Source organism: Zonotrichia albicollis, chromosome 2, assembly GCF_047830755.1.
Source record: "Zonotrichia albicollis isolate bZonAlb1 chromosome 2, bZonAlb1.hap1, whole genome shotgun sequence".
Taxonomy (NCBI): Eukaryota; Metazoa; Chordata; class Aves; order Passeriformes; family Passerellidae; genus Zonotrichia; species Zonotrichia albicollis.
The window spans coordinates 35,544,862-35,570,633 of NC_133820.1; the positions used below are offsets into that span (position 1 = coordinate 35,544,862).

General features: G+C 40.4%; 1 protein-coding gene across 4 annotated transcripts in view; it reads right to left on the reverse strand.

The window, feature by feature from the left end:
- Nucleotides 1-25,772, reverse strand: part of LOC102073008 (uncharacterized) — a 370,008-nt gene that overhangs the window by 10,402 nt on the left and 333,834 nt on the right. For 2 of the 4 annotated variants that reach the window (XR_012578937.1, XR_012578936.1), the window contains exon 7: nucleotides 2,323-2,378. The gene's annotated coding sequence lies outside the window, so the exon portion shown is untranslated. Of the gene's footprint in view, nucleotides 1-2,321; nucleotides 2,379-25,772 lie in introns of those variants that run through there. The other 2 variants (XM_074534753.1, XM_074534751.1) reach the window with 1 other exon arrangement.

A 25,772-nucleotide genomic window follows, 5' to 3' on the forward strand; every position in this document is an offset into this window, starting at 1 on the left:
GACCTTCTTGGCTGGGCAATAAGCCAGACCCAAAGAAGCAAGAGAGCATGTGATTCTAATCCTACACGTCAAGAAACAAAGGCAGCCAGGAAGGAAACAGGAAATGCATGGTCACACAGCAAAGCACTGTTGAAGAGGAATTTCAGCTCCAGGTTTCCACGTGCCTACCTATCATGAAGCCAGCTTGCTGCTTCCACCTAACTGCCTTGCCCTGCAGAGGTAGAGCCATGTTAAACTGGTGCCATTGTGCAAATGTTGAAGGCACGTGGTGTCTGCCACAGACATAACTGGTGTTGCCTCTGCTGTGGGAAGCGTTAACACAAGCTGTGTTAACGCTTCCTGTTCCTGAGTATCATTAATGCTTTTTATTGATACTATGAAGTACTGCAACAAAAGTAATAGGATTTGTCAGGGGCCGTTATAAACTGCCCCTGCTGGATAAATACATAATACATGATGGCAAAGGTCCGATGGGCCTTTAATCAATTGCCTTTCTGAGTCAAATAAATGTCACATTAGACATAAGCTGTGTAGCATTCTGTGGGGGCCTCTGCTTCCCTCATCTCGCAGGCCTGACACTGCCACGGGCAGCTATGGACACGCATAGGTTCCTACTTATTTGTAGCAAATATATCAGAGCAAACCTGGAGCAGCATGCTGTAAATTACAGATTTGGGACACCTTATAATGAAAGGCAAAGGAGAAGGGAAAGAAATATGGGGACACCATAGGCACGATAGGTCAACTCAAATACGTCTCCTTGGGAGCTGGCATTGTCATACCACCCTTTGCAGCCACTGCAGCAAATCTCCTCTTTTTGCCCACAGGGTGGGGGAGAAGGCAGCATGCCATTTCCTTCTGCACTGCAAAAGTAGTGGGTCAACTTTAAATGTTAAAGCCACATATTTTAGGTCTAGTATTGGGAAAAGAAAGCTTTTTCGTGGTTTCAGCAAGCACCTTGAAAAAATTATAAATATCAATTTGCACATTCACATCCCTTCAAAGAAATCCCAACAATCAAAACACAATTTGACCATAAATTTACAGATTTGCAGGTTTAATGCCCCCCCCCAAAATATGAAAGAGCTATTTCTCTTACTGCGCTGTTTTGTTTTTCTTTTTTTTTAATTCCAGGCAGCATTTTAAAAGTCATCTACTTTTCTCTCTGAACAGGTAGGAGACATGAATTTAAATTGCAAAGTAGAGATCTGAAGTAACACAAAGTCCAGGTATATTTGGACGTGGAGTTCTAAACCTAAATTTAAAAGCCCTCATTATTTTTGGCATTTACTACATAGCTTCAGCAGCTTGGACATCCCAAAACAGTGGCTTAAAATGCTGGTGGACATTTGGAAAACCTTGGTCTGTCTTTACTTAACTATAGTAAATATTATGAAGTGGTAGTGCTATATTTCCCCTTATATTTCAACAAGAAGAGTCATTGTTTCAAAAGCACTAGCTTTCGCTGCCAATATGTATGAAGGAATTCCAGAAAAATGTGAGTTTTTGTTCCAAATGCGCAAAACCATCGTGTGTCAGAACCTACAAAATTAAAACTCAAATGATAACAAACAAACACTCCCAAAGACTCCATCCCTTATTCCCCCCAAAAAGGAAAAACCAAAACTCAAACCCTGAAAAAATTAATTCTTCCTGTTCTGGGTCTTGAAAACACAATTATCTGGATAAAAAGGTCAGCAAATCACCAACCTACAGAGCAGCAGCCAAACTCAAGCAAATGTGACTAGGTAAGAAAAGAACGCTGCATAACACCTTCCCAAGAAATCGCTGACAGATCTTTTATCCTGATACTGCTGGATGTCAATAAGAATACAGCACATTTAATCTGCTCAGATAAGAAGAGCAGCTCAGAGAGCAGCCAGGACTGGATAAGGAAGGGTCCCTCACCACAGGGTCAAACTTCAGCATGGATAGGTTGCAATGCTAGTTGACTGTTTTCTGTACTTGTTTTGCACTTGCACAGCATGGAATACTTTATATTTCATTCTGAACTAGAACACAACAGCATAATGTCCATCAGAACATGTATATCCCCACACACAAACAGCAATCTTCCATATTGTGATCCAGAAATGCACATATAAATTCCAGGTAAATCAATCACACAATGTCACTGAACTAAAATCTGAGTCCCATAAGGTGACACTGCATTAAAATCTTGGACTGCATTGAAATAAAAATTTTAAATATTGAGTCCTGTGACTATGGGAAGCAACAGAGGCCCTGGGCTGACTTTGACAGAACTTGAAGAAAAGGCACAACTTATATCAATGAAAAGTATAAAATGTTATAAATACTTACACAAGAGACAAGGAAAGGTTCCTCCAGAGAAAGGCCACAAACTGATTGTGAGTGATCTGAGAAGAGAGAAAGAAAAAAGGAAATCAAATTGTTAATAAACACACTAAATGATACCAATGTAACAATAGAAAAGAGGGATCAAGGAGATTTACAGATGGTGGCAATTCCCACAGGAGAGGAAAAAAAAAAAATTTAAATTCACAAACAAAGATCTTGGAAGTTTTGAAACTACCTGACCCCAGAACCATGGAGCTGAGAAAACTGGTAATGGCTGAGGAGCTTTTCAGTCCTGGGATAATTCCAGGCCAGCAGAGACTAAATATCCTCTGGTGGCTGTTCAACAGTCTCTGTGAAATAGGCTTGTGGCTCCTATGGACAAATGCTCTTATCACAAAAACACTGCCAGATTTGAAAGGCATCCTTCTTAGCAGTCATGCCAGATGATACAGGACTCTGAAACAGAACTCGCCTTCTTGATCCTGACCTCCACAGAAGAGGGGTTAGACTTATTATTAGGGCTGAGAATGCTTACATTACAGCTGATAGCTGCACAGAAAAATTGTGTTGCCTTAGTTCCTTCTGTCAACACAGTATCTTGGACTTGATTGATTTGTTACCCTGAGACCCCTAAGAAAAAAACGAGTGCATGAAAGTGGAATGGCTAAAGGTTTGCAAACTTCTGGTAGACTACAGGTCTACTGTGGAGTATCTAAGCTTTACTGCCAACATATTTATTTCCATATTTATTTCCAAAACATAATAACCTGGGATGAAGCAATAAACAAAATTAATCAAAGCCTGATGCTCTGAATTGTAACAAGAAGACACACTCCTGTTGGACACAGAAAACAAAGGCAGATGCTCCCCAAATGTTCAAAGCTACAAATCAGTCCTGTCTCCCCTTCCCTTTGCCAAGCTGAAAAAAATGTGGGTAGTCAGGCCAGACAGTGCTCTCCAGAAGATTGTTATCAGGGAACCAGGAGCACAGTGGAAAATGACCATGGGATCCATGTGGTGTATTCCAGCACTTAGACATGGCCCTCAACTTCTGCTTCCTGTCTAGTTACAGGGGGAGATTAGCTCTGTCATTCCTCAAAGGAATTAAAAAACTCAGAGAGATATAAACCTGAATTAAGAGAGTGAAGGGAAAGAGAGGAGCTGTCACAGGAGAGAGAGAGAGGGAAGGCAGGCAGAAAATCTGTTCAGAGTTGTAGCTACTATTTGTGGGAATTATGGTCCTGGTAGAGGAGGGTGGGAGAGAAAGCATGTGTACAAATCCAGCGCTAGGTTTGCAAGGGAGGTGGAGAAAATACAGCAAAGACCAGAGACAATCCTAAAAACTGTAGGGCAGGAAACAAGATGCCCATAGCATCTTTTGGACAGGCCACCCAGAGAGGCCCTTTTAACAGCAAATTTCTCTGTAAAGGAGCACACTGCTCCCACATGTAAGGAAGATTTGCATGAGACAGAAGACAGGATGGATTCTGCACAGACTGAAAAGCTGAAATGACATAAAATGAAAGGAAGGGCAAGATCAAGCTGGTGAAGAGAAGGTCACTATCTTGCTTTCAAGAATCCATTATTCTAATGAACTGTAACAGAGAAATTCTCCTGGCAGAGAAAAATTTCCTTTCCTAAGCACGTACCCCTTGTTTTCCTCTTGCATTTCTCCTGAAGACTTAATCATGGAAGCCCATGGACTCATCGGAAGTAGATGATAGTGAAGCACTGTTACGGGCTGGTAGTTGGGTAGTATTTCTTTCAGAGTTTTGGGCAGATAGGACAGTGAGCTACAAACCAGGGAAGAACCTGACACAAGAGGCCTGAGCCAAAGAATGTGCCTTAGAGAACCAGAGTAGGAAAAAAAAAGGAAAAAAAAGTGGGAGGCATCCAATATGGAGAAAAAAAAAAAAAACAGAATGGAAAATTTTAGGCTGAGGTTAGAGTTTGGCTCTGTTATAAGCAACATAAAACAAGGTCTCTTAAGGGAAAGCATCATGCAATTTTGACAACATGGATGCCAAAGAATTCTACAAATTATGGCCTGAGATTATGGAGGTGCTGAGTAATGACTTACACAAACATTACCAAGAAATTTGCTCAAAGGAATGAACAAGATTGTCCTGCCTAATTAAAACTGTAGGGTAATTATAGACAGGCACAATATACTAGAAGCTGCACACTAGAATCCGGCAAAATCACCAGAACTGAAACATTGTACTTTTAAAAATTATTGCAACCAGTCTGGACACTTGATTATCAGTTTTGTTCAAAAGAAAAGATATGAAAACAAAACTTTCCCTGTAAAGTACTGGAAAAACAAGATGTGTCTATGATTCATTCCAGGTTAGATAACTGCAGAACACGTATGTGGGAGAGAAATGGGCCAAATCCTGCTCTCACTGCCTTGTGCAATTATGCTGACTTAATTGAAACCGTGAGCAGAACCTGAACCATTAAAATGCTGGGGTGAAACTTCTTATCATATGGCACTGTTGGTCACTAGAGACATTTAACCTAATTACATTAGATTAACACAGTAGATTTCTTCAAGACATATATTATATAACAACATAAGAAAATGAAGTTGAAGAAAGCAGACCATTTTTCCCCACATCTCTATGTTATAAACAGAATAGTTACCTGTCTCTATTTATGTCTCTTGTTTTCAACCCACTATGGCTCTGTTTGGTGGAAGGGACAAATGGAATGCACTGAACTTTTTTTTATATTGAATTCCTACTGTTAATTATTCATTATTACTTGGAAGATGTTTTGGCCATTGAACAGAACAGCCAAGGGCTAATGTTAAACCTCTCCTTGCTTCATTGTGGTCAGATTTATCTCCCTTTCTCTTTCTTTGCTATATGAATAAATTCCATTAAATCACAAAGACTAAGAGACAAGCAAGGTCTACACGTTAAGGCTATTTAGGAATCTAGTACCCCCATGCTTAATGAGAACAACGTTCGTAAACACGGAAGAATTTCTATTTATGGGAAGTTAAGATAGTGAAAACCAGAGGCATGAGTTATATTATATAAGCAGATAATAGATTTATGATGCTAACTACAATTTTAAAAAGTGACTGAGGCATTCATGTTGAAGTCCACTGAAAGTCAGCAAAATTTTGGCTGTAAACTGAGATGAAATATATTACCTTTGTTAGCTTAAGCATTGCTTCCTTTCAACAACACTCACATCTTAGGTGCCAAAGTAATTTCTGCAATTGGCATTCATTTGCTTCTTACACTTTATTCATTAAGTTGCTTGAGTTAACCTGCTTCAAGTGCCTTCTTAGCAGTAAATTGGGACAGCGATTCTGCTCCATTTTTGCAAAGTGATTTAGGATCTCTCTGATGCAATGCAGCACACCAGGGTGAGCAATGTTAGTCCTTTAGCCCCGGACTGGGAAGAAGTAGGCTTGAAGAACTGACAACAAATTTAGATAATCCTAAAATGACTGTTTTGCCTCAAAACATGTTCACTCTTTACTGATACAAAGCCAGTGAGGGGTACAGCTTTATCATGTGTAATGTACTCAGTAAACTGGATCTAAGATCCAGAGTTTTGCCTCTCCTCCCCTTCTGGGTGCACTACACCTGCTCAGTATGAAAACTAAAATTTAATCCCAGTGGAAGATAAAGAAAATAATTTACTAGAGAATTCCTCAGTTCAGAGGGGGCCAAACGGAGACAGTGCCATTCTGTGGGGAAAATGAGCAGACTGGGCTGAAATTCAGTGGAGCCCTTTAAATTATCTGAGGGGGCAAAGAGACTGCACTGCATCTCTGACACAGTGGAGACAGATTACTGCAAAATTAAATTGAGGATTTTAGTAGATATAATTGTTGTTTTTATATATTAATGAATAACAATAATACATGATTCTAAACTGAATACCAGGTTTGACATTTAATCTGAGAGCTTATAACATCCATAAATGTTCATAAACGTCACACGACCCCTACCCTTTGATTGAATTACAATCTAGTACGCAATTTAGGAACCACGGATTAATCTACATAGATTTATATTTCTGCAGGTTACACAGTTATTTGTTGATTTATACCCTTTCCCCCTAAGTGTCCTTTCCATTGAGAATCCAGGAACACACATGCAAATATTTAATAGGAGAGCAGCTCAAAATCCAGTGACTAGCAACAGATGGAAACTTGGCTCAGTGAAATCTATACTAATTATCATCTGCTTTTTGAAGTCACCTCTGCTAATGGCCAGCAAAATCTTAGTGCCTGTGATACCTTCTATTACCTTCACATTACTTGTTACTACAGCCAGCAATCACCTAACGTTTCTTGGCAATGCTGTGCAATTAAATCGCCTTTCAATCAGCTTGCTGAGGAATCCAGAGATGGAAACTGCTTTAATATTAGGAGTTAATTACAAGAATGCAGAGGAAGGCAGTCAAATGTTATGTTAGCGTACCAGAAATATGACAACACCTTAGCCACAAATGTCACACGCCAGGTAAGGGGCCAACATCAGGAGAAGCAACGTGGCAACGTAGAGACGAAAATGACCTTCAAGTTCCCCCTTGTTTTTTTCTCCCTGTGCTCATGCTACTTGAAGTGACCACCTTCTGCAGCAGTCAAAATATCTGGAATTTCAGTGACCTGTATTAACAGGCTTCACTGCACATTGGTGTCTGCCTGGGGACTGACATGAAACCAGCAGTGTGTCACAACACAGATGTGGTCCAAAAGGCACACTGAGAAAAAGCAGTTCAGCAGGACCTGACCCATGCACGGGCCCCATCCTGCTCCTTTTGAAATCCAGCAAGTCTTTGCAGAGGGCTAACAGGGCACATTCCTTTGTTGCTCTACATCTTCATCTCTGTGTGCCCACCAGAAGAGGAAGCTCCACAGTCCAGCCCTTGTCCTCATGCACTCCTTCATTCACACACTGGAATGTGGAGAGGGGAAGGGCTGGCCACGCTGTTTAAGAAGACAGGAAATGAACATCACTCAGTGGAGCTAGTGCTTGGAAAGGTTTGAATTAAGGAAATGGTTTTACATCTCACAGCTTATTGCAGGGAAGGAGAAAGCTCATATGGGAGAGGACGCTGCAAGCACAGCTTGAGAGCCAGTTATGTGGCCATGTACAAACCCTTAGTCTGCAATACTGGAGAATCAAAATAAAATGATCTTTAGGAAAGGACAAGAAGTTTTTCTATACACATTAGAATGAACATGTCTGTATGCATTGCCACACACATATGTATTTTTGTTATGCATCATGAAAGAATTTGAAAAAAAAATCTACTCAACTACCACTGCATATGCTTTTTTAAATTAAATAAACAGCCAAACTGTGTTTCTGTGAAGAATGCAGTGATGACTTGACAACAATTTTGAATCAAAATTTATTCATATTTCCATCACTCATTTTCCAAAGACATAGTTTGTTTAGAAGCTATAGTCCACCAAAGATAATAGAAAAGGTTTCTTCTCCTGTTTCCTCTCCCAAATTTGAAGACAGAATGTTGTAAAGGAACTATGACACAGCTCAAGCTTACATTTTCTTTCACTAGTGTATTTAATGTCAGTAGTGTATTTAAAATCATTGTTAAATTTGGGCTGTTAAGGGTAGTAAAAGGAGACTTTAAAATTTTCTTTTATAATTAAGAATGCCTATAATTTTAGCCTTGTATTTTTCACATTACCAATATGTACTTGGAAAAACAGACTTCAAATTAGCATTACAAATGCACACACACAAAAATGCTTTTATAAACCAGAAAACTCCACAGACCCACAACTAGAAAACACAAACGAAAAATCTTTATGGAATAGATTTTTCAGCACACTCTGCCTGCCAGGAAGGCTGGATAATATGTTTTGATAAGACAAAAGAAATTAATCCAACCCAAATTTGGACTTTCATGTATATGTAAGCTAATTACAAAAGACATCAAGCTGACTCATTCCACAGGTAACTCAGCCCAAAATAAGTCCTAACAGCTGTTCTCAGTGAAAACAATGAGACAGATGAAATAAGAACAGTAATCTCTTGCATCTGCAAACTGAACTCTAATTAACATCCATTGGAGGTCTTTTGCTCCCTAAGAAGAACTTCAGTCAAGAAAACCCTCTATACAAAGCACCTCAGAGGAAAATATCTTTAAAAGAAGAGCAGGAGAGTTCTCTGGAAGCAACAGCACATTACAGCTTCAGCAGCAGTTGCTTTAAGGGGCTCAGGGTGAGGGCAAAGCTAGCAAAAAGGTGAGGAAGAAGGAAGTTTAAATATATTCTTGTTTTATAATGTAAATGTAGCATTTTGAGCATGCATCTTGACTCAAAAGATGGCCTGGAACAGTACTTCTTTTATCTTTCTGTAACTCTAAGGACTGACTACCTCTCTGAGGGATGTGTTACAGTGAGTGAAACCAGGGCATTTTGTTGGCAGGTGCTTGGCCAGGGCTGGCAGGAGGAGGCTGCCCAGCACCACCTCCCAGAGCCACAGCAGGCCCTGCTCCTGCTGCCCACCACCACCCTGGACAAGGAGGGCACTGCTGGGGACTAATTCTGGGAACAGAATACCGGGGAAGGGATGGCCACTGCCAACATCCCTCCCAGTGCCCCTTTCTGACTGCCCAAGGGGGCAGTGCTGTCAGCCAGCTTCACAGCTCTGCCGGCAGCTGCTGCCTGCTCCTGTCTGTAACCCTTCCCAGGCTCCTGAGCCCCTTCTCCATCACCGTGTGCCTGTGTGTGCTCCCATCAAGAGACCATGAAGGAGCAAAAACAGCACTGGAAAAATGGTTGCATTGAGACTGGGTTGTTCCCACCCAGCATACAGCCAGCTCCCTGTTCACTCTTGCAAAAGAGAGAAAAGATAAGTCAGCTGTTGACCAGATGAGTTCTCTTTGTGGTCCAGAAGCAATTTGGGCATTTTCATTTTATAAAATAGTTTGTGTTGGTTTCTCTTGGCACTTAGAATTCAGCTTTGAAACCTTAAACACAAGAAAATAGAAAACAAATCTACCAAACTATACAAGGATACAAACCTAAAAGTTCTGTCTGCCTTTCAGGATCAGACCTTCAAAATTATGTCTTGGCTCTGATCACAGCTGTGGGTGAATTTTCTGTTCTGGTGTATGGTTGAAGTGGCAGCTCACAAGTTGGATCTGTTGTGTTACACCATAGCCACATCAAGTCATGCTCTCCTTACTGCAAGGTGGATAAGCAATGAAGCATCTTTGCTTCCCTGCTTGGAGGTTTGCAGTCCTACTGCATGGTCCCTGCTCCCTACACCCTCTCAAGTACCTGCCCTGAATTCTGCAGTTCCAAAACTGGACTGCACAGCATGAGAAAATACAATCAAATAATACTAAATTATTTAGGCATATGACACTTGAGTAACCGAAATGTTAAACTGAGAAAGCAAGGTTCTAGGAACTAAATGCATCTTTATTAATAATAGCAATTAGTGAAGTTGCTATTAATAAGGAGATAATTGCTATAAAATCTAGTGATACATACAAATAGCCTCCTAATGTGAGGAAGTGACCCTGAAAAATGAGTTTAAGTTACTGGTTGGGAGCTTTCTATTGCTAATTATTATTTGCTTTCTGGACATTAATGTTTCTTTATCATGAATTGATAAATCCAGTGGTGTTGTGATCACTAGTCTAAATGGTGTCTTTGGATCATATGTGGTCCCAAGAGGCGTGACACTCCACTGTATGTAATTTATTTCCACAGTGAGACGTGCTGACTCTCCATAATATTTCTTTCATTTTAACATCTGACTAACATTCAATTTGGGACATAAGTACTCTGATATATCATTTTCCCCTGATGGCACTGCAGAGCAGAACTAAAGGGCACTGGCTGAGTGTATGAGTACTGCAGAATCTGGAGAACAGGCTGGGCTGGAGTGCCAAGTTGGATTGGGAACACTGCAAAGCCTGAGCTGCAAGGGGACTGGAGGGCTGTGCAGGGATTTGGGGCTCTGCATCACCCATGGCTGGTGGGCCACAAAGGTATCAGCAGAGTTCTGGCAAGCCCTAGGCTGGAGTTACATTGGACTTCAAAAATCCAGCTTGCTCTCTTTGCTGAGAGCTGCATGGTTTAGGACTTGACTGTGAGGGTGTTTGTTAAATCAGAAGCAAAGTGGCAGCAATATCACTATGGAAAAATGTGAGCAGGTCAGATCCATTGCCACAATAATTTAAAGAAATTCTCAGGATGTTTTCTTGACTGCCTATCCCTAAAGAAATCCCAACCTGACTCTATGAAGACCTATAGGAATATCTTAACCTGACAAGATATATGGAATATCTCACCATAGACAAGAGCAGCAAATCCTTGAAGGGTAAGAGAGCATGTGACTTGTATTCAATGTTTAAAAATTTTTACTGCTTAGAACATGACCTGTGTTCTTGGGAGAGTACACAACACTTGGAACAAGACTAAAAGCATTACAGAGAGGTTTCACTTGCCTTTAAACACCTGCAGACACACTGAAGTCACCAGGGTCATGCAGCTGTACCTCTGTGAGCAGGGTTAAGCCCTCAGCATCTACAAAGACAGGTTAAGTATGTGTTTCTTCTGAGTTTTCCAGGACAACCAACTGTTTTCTCCTACAAGGCCATTATCAACACTTTGGAATTTATCTTTCACCTGTTTCTTCTCACTTTATACCTGTTAAAATAAATCAAAACTACCTTATAAATCTCCACTAAAATGGCTTCTGGGAAAAATACTCTCCATTTCATGTTTGGTATGAGAAGAGTGTATTCTGTAGCATACTCTTACTTCTGTGATGTGTGCCCTGAAAACTGAGTTTCAGAGCAACCAAACGTTTCATTGCTGTTTTATATGGGGATGAGTGGCTGAAGTGTCAAGAATGCAGTCTCTTACCACAGAATCTGATCCCTCTTATCCACCAAACATGATGTTGTTTTATAGGAACCGGTTCCTAATTCTAAGTTTTACTGCCAATATTTCAAACCACCTCCCCTCTTGAATCCTGGCTATATCAGTTTAACCTTGATTTGCCTCCCTCCCTGACCCTCACCACCAAGGTGATGCTGCAGGGAGTTTAAGTTGTGCAACAGCAGAGATGCTTAGATGGAATTTTTCACCAACTCTTCTACCTTAACTGGAGTATTCATTTGATAATATAGATAGAGGACAAGACAGGGCTGTCGATTTAATCAAATTATTGCAAGATATAATTGAAGGGAAAAGTCAGACATAATATAAAAGAAATCACATTGCAAGTACCTAGCACCTTCTCAAGTGAGACTTACTTAGGAGTGACACTCTTGTTCCAGTCCTGAACTTCCTCTCCTGAACATCTTGGGCTATCTCATCCTGGTAATTTCCTTTGCTGACCCAGTCAACAAATAGAAACAATATTTATAACAAATTGTGGGATATGTTTCATGAAAGACTGAATTTTTTCTCAGATTTTCCAAGCTTCCCAGTTTTCCCTAACACAGCACAGTTTATTCATATATATACAGCTCATCCAGAGAGCAACAAATGCGCCCTAAAGTTGCTGAGTTCAATATAAATAATTTCAGGAGCTTTATTTGTAAAAAAACCTAAAACCCCTCCCAACCAGCTGAACATCATCTTTTGCTTTATGTGGGTAATTCTCCTTATTCCCAATTTATGGAATAAAAAAAGGAAAGAAGAAAAGCTAAACTGATCTTGAAGCTGATCAATACTAAGGCAGAACTATGAAATAAACTTACATCTTTTGGTGCCCAGTTTAGAACCTGTATCACATCAAATAAGAAGAAAAATCCTCACAGAAGCCTGAAAATCCACATGCATGCTCCTTTCTGTGAAGAAAATCCCTTTGATTGCTGAAGCCCAAATCAAACAGCAGACACCAAGATTTTACAAAGTCTCTTAGTGGTGAGACAGAGTTTGGACTACTTATCAGCTTTTCTGCAAAGCTAAGTGTCCATTTCACAAGGATGAAACCAAAACCAAACAACTCCAAGAACTCATCTACACTCAGTTTACACAGTTCACTGCATCCATTTGGTCCAGAAAGTAAAGCCCTCTTTGAGAGTCGTATTTAAATAGAATCATTATACCATTTTCCCAGTTATCCAAAAAATGCAACAGCTTACCATGACCACACAGAGGTTTATAGGTCAGCCACTTTGAGAAGGAGCACAATGAAATGGCTTTGCAGTCTAAGAACATGTCACTTCTATAGATGGACCCTGTCTCATAAGTGATTGCAGAGTTGTACTCAGAGTTAGTTTGGGAGATGTGTCGGCGGGGAAAGAAAGTCTGGGATCCAATGGACACTGTAGAGCATGAGAGCAATGCTACCTTTGTTTTGCAACCCATTATTTTCATATGAACATGAATCAGAGAGATAAACTATGCCAATTTCTTCATAGCTGACTTGTTACAGGATATTGTTTGAGTCTTCACTAATGACTCCTTGAGGTTGGATATTACTGTGATTAGGAGTTAGGAGGATAGAGGTCTGAGACCTTTCAAAGGAAACATTTTGTTCAGAACTGTTACAAGAAAATAAAGTCAGCATTACAGTAACTTTAACAACCTAACCAGGATAATGGTCTGTTCATGTAGACAGTGCTTTTGCTATTTTAAATGAGGGAGATAAAGTTCATGTAAGATGGGAAGCTGAGATACACAGCTATTCAGTCTGGGGGATCACAAATCTGTCAGCCTGAGAAATATGAGTATCTGTGGAAATGCACCAGACAAGGTAGGAAGGTGAAATTATTAGCAGTTGGGAAACAAACAAACAAACAAACAAACAAACCAACAGCACTTAAAATTATGAATTAATGAATCTGAGAAGCTTCAATGCCCTTGGAAGCTTACTGAGATAGATTTTGGGTTTATGCTAAAGCAGGCTGTAGGCAATGCTATTCTGCACTGACAATTATCCCAGAAAGTCTGGTGGTTGTGCCCATCACTGAGGCTGGCATAAAACATCCTACTGGCTTTACTGAGTGTGAAATAAAGAAGTAGCTCTACACCATGTTCCTTTTTATCCAAGGCAGATAAAAAAACATTCCTTGAAGACAAACACAGGTTTTGTGGGATCTTATTCCCCTCTAGTCTCCTATCTGTGTTAGCCACAAAATGTTAAGTTTCCTTATTGCCAAAAACTGATATTAAAATAATCCACTTAGAAAGTAAGCTGTGAGAGAATGCATTTTAAAATAAAGCATCCTTTTCTTTCATTATCAGCTGCATCATTTATCAGCTCCAGTTTTAATCACCAGCATCTAGAACTGCCATTATGGCAGGATCAGAATTACCAGTGTTTGTCCAGACTCCTTTAAAACCTCCAGTAGTGCAAGGTATCCAGCAGAGGTATCACCAGTCTGTGGTGATCTTCGCTGGAGGATTTCGAGTAAACCATGTATTTGAGAAAAACTAGAGAGTTTTGTTATTCAAAGCACTCAACTATTTCCATTTCAGTGCAAATAGAATGGCAAAAAATACTGAGAAATATCTCGTGTTCAGAGCTTTTTAATGCAAACATATCAACAGACTAACCTACACACTTTAAGAGCTAAGACCATGTCTCTGTCCTAAAAGAGCCCTAAATAAAAGTCAAGGACTATACCACAGAGAAGACTCATTTACTAAGAGAGCTACACTGTGTTCCCTCAAAATATGTTTTCCTGGGGACAGGAAAAAGACATTATATGTAACCTGAGAGATGATCACTGTTTCCTAGCTTCAAAGACGGGAAAACCATGTGAGCAAACAATCTCTCCCATGTGCACCACAAAAATGTGATCATTGGGAAGGGTTTAATGGAATCAGCTTGTCAAAATGATGAAGCTGAAAAAGCTTTTACAGATTGTGTCCATGACAAAAACTTTAGCATAATGTATATAGTGCAGAGTGGTTTTTGTCATGGCAAAAAGGAAGGAATATCATTAATTTAGACACTAAGTGTAAGGTTCTGCTGAAAATCTCCATGGGATAAATTGCAGAAATAGAACCTTGACCAGACAAATGGAGCCAGGCAAGTCCCAGTTCTTGTTAGAAGTTATCGAAAGTGCCATTGAGTTTTTAAAGTCTGTCATCTCTGGCAGATGATAAGAAAAGGGTTGGGCTGTTTTCCTCAGATCTACAAGCATCTGGCTACAGTCTTGCTGGGGCATATACATGATTGGAATCGAAAATGAGCTCTTTTAAAAGTGCTTCTTAAAGGGACCCTATTCATACACAGTACTTTCTCCCCAAATCTTTTATGGGAAAAAGCTCATTACGGTCACACAGACAAATGCTGTATAATCTTTCACCCTGTCCACTAGCAACGTGTTCAATCCAATTTACAGCACTTCCCGCTATTCTACTTCTGGACTCCCCACACAGCTCTCCTAAATGCATACCCATCCTGACCCACTGCTCCCCACCTGCTGCTCTTTCAATTTCAGGCTTCCCTGGAGCACTGACTGCCATTCATGCCTAATAGCAAGGTGGAGCAACTTGATTATACAACTCTGAAAAGTGAAATTTCTGAGCCACTTTTAGACACAGGAACACCATAATTAAGACACACATTACTGTATGTTGGAATGCTCTGGATAGGGATGAGAATGGCCTTCACTTCAGGAAATGTCATTTTGTACCCATGACAATATATATTCATCTGAAAAACAAAACTTTCTGATTGAAGTTCCTTTAAACTCCTTCTCAGCTTGCTGACAGATCTGTCCTTTCTCTTTGCATCTATGTCACGACTAAGGGAAGTAAGGGCTGGCAATAAGAAGAGAGAAATTTTCAAGTATGAACTGGCAAGTTCATACCCCTATATGCCTTTGGAAGATGCACCTGTAGATTTCAATTTTTTTCCAATAAAACCTATTTTTTGTCTACCTTGGGCAATGCTGCTCACTAAGCACACTCAATCTGCTTCAAGTAATTGGCATTTGGAGCAGGGGTGCATAGGTGGCATCAAGCAGTGCAATAGACCACATGACACAACTGATGTACAGCACTGTTTTGTATCCTGACAGCATTAATGTTAAACTTTGAGCCTTCAAACCATGTACCCAAGCTTATGCTTAAATTCAAATGGGTGAATGAAATGGTATTCAGGGATATAATTAAAATTCAACCTTTACTTTAGAATCCTTTTAACAGAATTGGACTTATGCATGTGTTTAAATGGTCTACCTTGTAAAGACATTTATTGGGCTGAAGTAAGAATTGGGAAGAAGAGATGAAGACATCATTATAAAGTTAGGTACACACAGGACTAGAGGAAAAAAAAATGCTACTATGAAATTATAGGAGATGGTGACTCCTTTTAGAAGACAAAAAGCTTTTTTATTGCAAGTCTAGATTTACTGATACTCTATAGCGTCCTGGTTAAGGATGCAGTTAGATTTTTTCTCACTAGTTTTCTTTAAGCTAGTCCATCACCACTTGGAGAAGGTCAAGCCAACTCCCGGGCTGATTCCTTTACCTGCACAAGGGGGGTGAGAAGCATGTGCAAAAAGCCATCTCTCACAACACTTACCACTTAGAGGGTGAAACTGAGCTGATGATAGTTCCCTACCTGAAAGTGTAGGAAAACCTGATTTTTCAAGCCTGCCCACTTGAATGTTTGGCCAAAGCAAACACACAAAGAGTGTGACTGGATCTGGAGCAAACTAATTTGGAAAAGTAAGCAAATACTCCTGGACTTTTTGCCTGTACATGCATTAATGTCCACACAGTTGCTCTTTTATTAGGTATGAGAGGCCTTTCTGGTTGACACTGTGAACCAGAGCATCAGTCTCATCCCAAGGAAATATCTGGCACATCTGTCAGCTTCCCTCGTCTGTCAATATGCCCGTGCACAGGGTAGGAGCAGGGGTGACTCAGAAGGACTGAGAGGACTGACAATAGGGCTTGCATCAAAGGTAGAATTTCCCTGTCTCTCTGAAATGCAGACATTTTACAAGGCTTTCTCCCTGAAGGAATAAGGATTAGACTTCAAAGCTGCCGCACAAAACAGAGTCATACAGGCACACAATTATTGGACTAAGTCCATGGACAATGATACCAAGGGGTTTAACGTCCATGAGATCTTTTCAGGCTATTGTAGTGTCCTTTCTGTTCTGAGAGCTCTGCTGCCAGAGGAGGCCTCCAAGCCCTCTGGTAGCGCTGCACTGGCTGCTGTGACAGCGCCGTGTGTCCCCAGCCTCACCGGTGGTATCGTATTCCCACCAGAGAGATTCAGTATGCATCTTTCATGTTTCTTAATAAAGGAAAGGATTACAAGGTACTAAGAGTATCAGACTTAACCCCACCAGGTCCTCTTTCACCCCAATTCTCTTCTTCCAAGCTGCTCATTACATCAACTCTAAATTAATTTATCTTAGGTAAACAGCACAGAAATATTATAAACAGAAGCAACTCCTCTTCAACTTGCAGCACTTTTTTTTTTTTCTTTTAAATTCTTTAGAAATAGAAGTGGGAAAAAATAATATATGTATGTAACAGCAGATGTTCCCTCACTACTTTTCCTTTTTTCAGTTTTTAAACTGTTTTTATCTTATATAAACAGTGGTGATGGAACTATAAACACCATTATTCCACCTCCATGTTAATACTCTTATTATCTTGCATAAACAGAAGTGAACGAATACGTACATGACACCAATCAATCCTTAGGAAAAAAAAAGGAGCGAGAAGTTTTTATCTTTTATAAACAGCGGAGGAAGAACTTAATGAATTCAAAATGTAGTTTTCCTGTTTATATTATTATGATCCGAAAGTAGAAACCAAATGATGTATATTCAACATCGTGCAAGCAGCCAGTTATGAAATACTTTCTGCTGACTTCAAGAGTAAACGCAGCACCAGTGAAATCTGCAGGTCCTAGGGGTTTGAAAATTGGTGGTCTGACTTGAACAACAGAGAAAGGAATCTCCTGTGATACTTTTCCAAAGTTCTTCAGCCCCTTCCTTGAAGGGCCACCCAAGACAAAACAGGACAACTCAGTCTCTGTGATGAACCCATAGTACTTAGTCTTTCTGGTGAGATTCCCAGATATAGGGAGGCAATTAATACAGATGGGTTTGTGTAATGTGGACACCTGCCACTAGAAACTGGGCTCAAACCCCTAAGTCATTTCACAGAGGCCACCCAACAGCTGCTCGACAATAATGACTTTGGGGCATGATTGACCTAGGTCAGATTTAAACATGTAACTTCAAGCTGATAGGCTCCATATGTCAGTACTAATCCCCATAACCACCCACGCCTTCTGCTTTCTTATTTTTGTGTGTGCTTTTTTCTGGCTGGTCTTCTAAAGCCCATCTCCAAGCCTGAAAGATTCTTCCCTCTACCTCATACATCAGTCTTAACTGGGATGAAGTGTGGTTGCAAATTTTTGCCCATTACCACAGTTTTCTGTATTGGATCCTCCCATCCTTTCCTTTAGTCATGCAGAGTTTACCTCTTTCTCATCCTAAATTGTCAGCAATGGCAGCTGGGTTTCCCACAGAGGATGAGTAGAGGAGGCTTTTTTTTCCTAGGGCCTGTCTGTTTACAAAAAAGGGGCTGCTCTTTGGGTTGATGAAGCTGTTCTCTGCTGTTGTCCTTTGCAAAAGCAACATGTATTTTGTTTCAGCCAGTCTGGGCAAAAAGACAAGCTGGGGTTTCCTACATAGCTAGATGCAACAGGCAGACCAGGTGGTCAGCCTTGCATTTCTTTCAAAACCATTAGCTCTGAGGTTCCAAGACTGAACACAACTTTAACTTGTATCCAGCTTTCCCAACCCTAGCAAAGTTGAGATCTGTGCCCACAAAGACAAGATCACTTGAAAAATTAGGACCCAATTCTATTGTGCAGATTTTAACAGGATGCATGGTCTGAACCACCTGCTAAAGGGCAAAAGTCTCTTCTATGGGTTACTGTATGTACTAAGAAGATCACAAAGAAAAACTTATGTAAGAAAATACAGAAGATCCAGGATATTTGGGCCATCCAGGGAATGGAAATCCCCCCTGTTCTAGGAACTAGAAGAAAGAATTTTGCTTGGTGGCAATCTGCTTTGCTGCACCTCAGACTGTGAAAAAAAATTTCCTTAAAATTATAATTGCTCAGATAATCATGATGCTCTGATCATAAACATAGAAACGGTGTTGTCCCACCTGGTTTCTCTACTTTGATTTCCTTGTATTCCACTTATTTTCTTACAAATAGGCCTATATGTGTACATACTCTGAGACCCACTTAATGACCCTCCCGCTTGCTATTAGAGAAGATGTGTGAGATTCACAGATCCGGTGAGCATGATCTATGTCTGAATCTTCCCTCCTCACAGGCATGCTAAGTCTACATTTTGCAGCCTCTGTCTAAAAAGGCTTTTTCAAGCACCAAATTAAACACACAGAGAGAAGTAAGGCCTTTCAGAGGAGGGTAGCCAGAAATAGAAAAAAACCCCCATATTTCACCATTTGTTTTGAAAACACCAAAAATGATTAAAACATATTATAAATGAAACCAAACTAAGAAAAAAAACATATCTTACCATATGAACAAATTCCCTGCCAAGTTCCATTTTTAAATCAAAGCCATTTTAGGCTCATATGTCGAAGAAGAGAGTCTTAAACTAACAAACTTATGTAATGGATTTAAAAAATCTGCACAGACGTGCTTAACTGAAATTGCCAAATCTGTTCGGACTACATGAGGAGAGAGGAGGAGGAAAGAAAGAGAAGGACATAAAAAGGTTTGGGATTCATCTGTGCAACTGCCCCCAAGTTGAGGCTCCCTTTGAAGCTGGTTCCAGCTTCCAAGGAGCCAAGAATGCTGACTCACTCCAATTTAGTTTCTCTCCCTGCCCCCTTTCAGTAGATCGCAACATTTTGGACAAATACAAACAAGCTTCCTCACCCATAATAAAAATTATGAAGTTACATGTAGATAGCAAAGGGAGAGAAAAGGGAAAGAGGTGAGTGAGTGAAAAGTAAAATACAAATCCACACAGAGGTCAAACAAGAAGTAACAAAGGTTAGGGAGCTTTTGGGGTTGGCAGAAAAATGTAGACTGTAAACCAAGACAGAGATTAACTGAGTGGTAAGCAAAACACTATTAAATAACATGAACAGAAAAATGTGAATGACAATTAAATACTTGTATATCTAATCCATCTTTTGGATAGTTCTTTTTACCTAACAAATACCAGGTTTTGCTTTAATGAAGAGGCTATCATTGTATTCTTCTAGGCAAGTATAAGAAAATATAAATAGTAAGAGAAAGCATTACTCAGCCTCTTGTGTAGCAACTGAAAAGGCAAAACTATCCTGATACTCCAACCCCATGCAACAACACTTACACAACTTCTGTGACCTTCCCTTTGTGAAGAATCGAGATGTGAGATCTGCTTTGTACCTGTCCATTTGAAATTCTCCAAAGGCCAAGTGAACACCCTCTGATCTACTCAGAGGTGCACCTGCCTCTCTGTTCATGCCAAATTCTGGGTGGCCAGGAAGGCCTGCTTACTCTCTCTCAGACTGCACAAGTGACCTTCCAAGTCTTCCTGAGGGTCGCTTGCATTCCTTCACCTGACATCTGCCAAGGTCAACTACTAGCAGGCATCTTTCTTTCCCCTTCAACAGATTCCCAACTAAGTTTTGTTCCTTTAGGATTTCAGTGTTAGCAATAACAACAAAATTACATCTCCATCGATGACGGCACAGCCTTCCTTCCCTGGCACGTTTCTGCGCTTGCTTTCCGGTGTTCAGACAAGATTGTGTCTGGATCCAGGCTTAAAAACCCTTTCAAAGCTCACAGCTCGTGAGGGGGTTCAGGGGCAGTGTCCTGATTTAAGCCTCTCTCTGTACTAATCTGACAAGAATGCTGTGAAGACCAAAGGGTAAAGAGTTATAATTGCTTAGTATCATAATCATAGGAGAGCAAAGGGAGCTATCCTGCTTTTTAAAAATTAAAAATGTGTTCAAGTTCAAGAATGCTTCTCTGTTAAATTTACACAGAAAAATAATTTCAGCTCATAATGATGAACAATGACTTAACAGGAAAAATAAATCATAGCCAGAAGGCAAGTCCCAGGATTGTGCAGCCACTAGAAGATATAAAATATATGATAAGTTACAATAGGGCCACAATAAAATATCCACATTTGATGGTCTAAATCACTCTCTCTGTTAACTCCTCTACAACCCAGACATCCACAGATGTTTCTTCTCGTCACACTTCTGCAACCACAAGGTCTAAAAAACACACAGTGGTGCATTCTCTATTCCACTGCCTTCTGTGAAGAGCATGGGTGAGACCTAGGGAGAATTCACCTGACTGGGACAAAGGAGCTCAGAAATCACCTCAGGAATGTCTCACTACAATGGGATTTGCAGACTGTTTATACAGGCACATGCAGTACTCTTCTTTAGATTCCTGGTTTGGATTGAGGTCTCTTCATGTGAGGCACTGAAGATCTCCCTGGGTTCCAGGGAGCCTTTCTCTCCCAATGGCACACATCCACTGCCACTTGCTGCCAAGCGCATGCAAAGGACATGGTGGTTTCAGTCTCATTTTCCCAAAAGAAAAGGCTGGATCAAGAGTTTCTTGGAAGGTCCCAACAGTAAGTGGCTGCCAGCTCAGACTGAGGAAAGTCCAATCAGAGTTTCAGTATTGCTTTGTGCCCATAGCTTTAACCTAGGAACTACCATATGATATTATGGTTGGAATTGATGATCTTGGAGGTCTTTCCCAACCTTAATGACCCTGTGATATGCCTTCATCATCATCCACAAAGGGATGATGACCAAACCTTTAAAACAGACTGGGAACCCCTAAGGCAAGTGGCAAGGCAAAGAAAATATCCATGCTAAATCAACCTGTTCTCACGGTATTCCACAGGAGGAAACTTCCCTAACCTAAACTTCCTTATTTACTTCCCTAACCTATAAACACTGTGCTTCAGATTAAGCGCCTCTGGGATTTGTTCAATAGCAAAAGAAGATGGGCATTTGACCTACATTATGCAACAAAATATCAGCAAGACAAGAGACTGAAATACATCTTCGTTTACACTTCCAGTTGTATAGTTGTATGAAATTTTCTATGTTGTGTGAGTAGAGGATGACTTTTGTTTAAAAGGTCTTAGATGACTGATTTTAGAAGGTCCTAATGCTTTTGGGTTTTACCAGCTTCCAAGAAAGTTGTGAGTGCTCAGCATCTTATCATAATGATATGGAAAGCATAATGCATATTCAGATCTTCCAAATTTAGGAAAAAACTAAATTCTCACTTTTAAAATAAATGAAATAATAACAATAAACCAAAACTACAGCTCTCTCATCTTTCCTGCATGTGTAGAAAGAGTCTTTCTAGGTAGAAAACCAAGGCTGTGTTAGGAAAATGAGTAATTTCCAGCTGGGGTAATGTAAAAATAGAAAAGAAAAAAAAAAAAAAGAATAAGATCTGATCAAGGGAGTGATATCTTTTCCTTTCTCATATTGGTATTTACTGCCAGATATGGGAAAGCTGTGACTCAAATCTGTAAATGCTTCTGAAAACATGATGGCTTGCAATAGAATGTGCAAGCCTTTACTTACAACCATCTCCTTAAAAGGAAGTAGAGAAGGAAGGATGGTCCAGGGACTAGTGAAGCTTTGCAGAATTATCACAAAATTTCACCAGTCCTGTTATCAATGGCTACTCCATAGCTGTTAGCTTGCCCCAGCTACCTGACACCACTGGCCTGATAGGTCAGTGCTGAGCAACAGCACTTTTAAGCCCTCCATCCTGCCAAGAACCTGCCAAACTCCAAACTCCTCACATTCCTGCACCCTATCGAAAACCGAGATTATGCAAGACCTGCTTAAAACAAACTGCTAAGAAACAAAAACACTTGGGCAGTTTTCTCTGAAATCGGGGTGACCCATAGTGAATCCCACGGCAGGTAAGTTTGTGTGAACACTTCTGACCAGTTGGAGGAGAACTTGGTTTTCCACAGGGCTGAAAAGGCATGAAAAAGTACAGTAGGAGACAATTAAAATGCACCACCACACTACAGCAACGCTGTGTTCTTTTAATGGGCCCATTCCTTCAACAGATGTTTGAGCAGTGGGCTGCAGCCTGCTGCAGCTGAACCCACAGAAAATGGACATGGGCATTGTTCAGTTTTTGGAAAGTGCTCTGGGGCCTTTTAGAGTTACAGTACAAATGCAAGCCGTACCTGATCCCAACTCCAAGGAATGATTAAGAGCCAGTGCCAGCAACTATTCCAATTCTGATTTACAGCTCTTGTTCATATAAATACAACTGTCCTTTTCTGTCATGGGGAAGGGTGAACTGCCTTACAAAAAAATGCAAACCAGCCTGATCTTTTACCCAGAACACTGCTGAGTAACTAATCCTTTAACCATACCAGTTTGGGAGGGAACAACAAAGGCAACAGGCATTTTCTTCAGGGAAATCTTGCATATTTGCACTCTGAATCTTCTTCAAACTTTAAAAATGCTGATGGAATTTCTGAGCTAACTATTACTAAAAACATATAATGAACTTTTGAAAATACTTTGTTTAGACATACAATGCATTTTGCTAGACCTATGATGCTAAGGGACAGAAAAATATCCTGTTCAACACAGTTCTTAAATAACTTATAGTCCATTTTCGAAAATATAAATATTCAAAGTAATTCCTACCATTTTGAATACTTAGCTAAACTGAACTTCCTGAATTTAAGCCATAAGTACTCAAAGGTGAAGCAGACAGAAAACAGATGAAGAGTCTGGAGTTATCCTCAGAAAAGCCGGTTCCATCAGTCAGTTTTGCCTTGGATTTTGAGAAGCCATCATCAAATGTGGGATTTCATTCTCTGCTTTGATACCCACTCCATTGTATGATTTAGTTGTTTTCTGTCTCAGTTTTTCCTTGGCACTAGGGAATAAATTCAGTTGTAAAATAAACTGTTGTTTTAAAACGACAATATGTGTCTGTCACAAGGAAAAGACCTGGGTCCCTGCAACTCAGTTCAAAGAGGGTAGAAGATCCAAGTGTCATCAGCCCTAAGACAGTCAATACCTGAGATACTGAGAGCCTTAGCACAAAGGTTGTTCTTCGAATGAGCTTTCTTGCAACTTCTGTTCTTATTTCTGAGAGCCAGGAATCCTTTGGAAAAGGAAAACCAGATTAAAGGAGGGCTCTAAAGGCAGCTTAAAGAAATCTTGTTTGCTGCAGCTCTCCTGCTGACCATTGAAGTTTAAATGTTTTCAGACAAACCTTTAAAAATACTTATACATTGTGGATGTCCTCAGGGCCTTTTGTCCTTTTTATATCTAATACCATGACAGATACACTGCAATAGGTACAGAACACCAGATCAGCATTCTTGCTGAGCAGATGGAGCACAGATGGAGGATGCACCTGACCTCAATGCTAGAGCAAAAAGAATTGGTGTGACTTAGATTCAGTCCTAGGCATTGGGATGTCAAATGTTGCTGCCACCCAGCTCTCTATCCGCCACTGCCTGAAATGCTCACAAAGCAGATTTTAAAGGGCTATGGCTCAAAATTCAAGGTAGTAAAACAAATCATAACTGGTTATGGTTTTCTTGAAAATGTTTGGTAATAAACTGGTACAGTTCAGGGGTTGTTGCTTCAAAAGAATGTCAGATATTTGTAGAGTTGGGATAGAGGTTGGGCAGCTTGGGCAGGTAGGTTTGCTTACCACACCAGTGCAAGCTGTCTGCGCCAATGAGTCAAAATATACTCGGCTTTTCTGTCCACCTGAAGTGACTGTCTCCCCTTTAACCCTAGTGCCATAGCAGAAACTGTACAGCCAGAGAAATCTGGGCTTTCTTACCCCTCTACCCTCCCTACCTCCCTTGCAAAGGGCCCCAGACTCTGGGCTCATTCTCTTCACCCTTTTAGGTACTTGCATAGCCCACACTTCTCAATTTTGGCAACAAATATTTTTAAAGCACCCTTTATAAATCAGAGAGATGTATGTACAGGTGGGAAAAGGTGGCACAGAAAAACTAAGCCTGAGGTTTGCAATGCTATTTTCATTCCTGTTTCCTAGGAATTCAGACCAACTTTATCATCCACTTCATCTGCTAAAAAGAATGGAAGATCAATTACCTGAATATCATGCAAAAACACTAATAAGTATCTGGCCAGTAAGAGGCTCAGATTATGTAGGCATTTTTCATTGGAATAAAAGGCTATAAAGGAAGCAACCCAACTGGAGATAAATGGAAATTATTCTGTATCCTAAACCAAAACAAAAATGACTGTACTTGAAGCTTTAAGCAGTGCTTGGACTCCAATCTGCTTATTCTGAAGTGCAGGCACAGGCCTCAGTGTCATTTCCACTATCACTTTCTTGTTTTCCTCTCTCTGCACCACATAGCAGACGACGGAACATATCATGAAACTGAGTATCATCTGGGTGTATCAACTAGGACGACTTGAGAATTTTCCAATAGAACATATGGCCATTGGAAGATGCCGATTTATCAAAAGTGAAGCACTGAAAATACAACACTTTCAATGAAATTTTGTTTAGGGAAAGAAAATTGAATGATCTGCTACAATCAAGTCAATATTACATCTCAATATTGCACCTTCTAGAGGATTTTTTATTCAGATGGAATTGCACAATAGAAATTAAAAATAAAAGTAGAAGTCAGAACAAATGTAGGAAGTTTGTAATGGACTATCAATTAATTTTTTGGAGCAAAACCAGGGGCACTTATGCCAGAAAAGGAAGAAAACACACACCAACCCTCCCTCCCCCTGAACCAACTCACAGAATCCTACAGTGCTCTGAAAACCTGAAAATGAATTCTCTCTGTTCACCTCTTGTTCTGTGCACATGCTAAAAGAAATAAAAATCCGTTCATCTTTGTTATGCAAACGATAGTGGGATACTTGGAGACAGGTCTGTATTTCCTAAATGCCATGGGGCTGCAATGTTTTAGACCATCTTGGGAGTGGCAAGTGGAGGAAATAACAGGGAGGAAATACTGTGGCTTACAGGATCTGCTGCCTGAATGCTACATATACAAACTTAAGCACTATCAGTGCAGTCCACTGAAGTCCATGGCCACAATGGTTTCTGCAGTGGCATCAGTGTGTCTGTGGGCTGGAACACTAAAGCCCCTTGCAGGAGCTGGAAAATGGGCAGAGGTTACACAGTCCCTCTGACCTTCTGCCCAACACTACAAGACTGGGTCTGCAAAACAGTCTTGTCTGAAGCACACAGTCAGAGGATGAGACTGCCTCCTGATGCAGATTCCAGCATGGCCCAGGCTGTGATGAGCTGCTCTGGGTCAGGGCCAGCTGGGTCCGTGCTTCCCAAGCCACGAGCCCATGGCTCTATGCAGAGTTAGCACAAGGATCAAGGAAAGTACTCCCAACCATGGAAGCATGGCAAATCCCATAGAGAAATATAACCTCAGATTAAACTCCCCTATCTAACTCTCAAATCTCCGTCCTT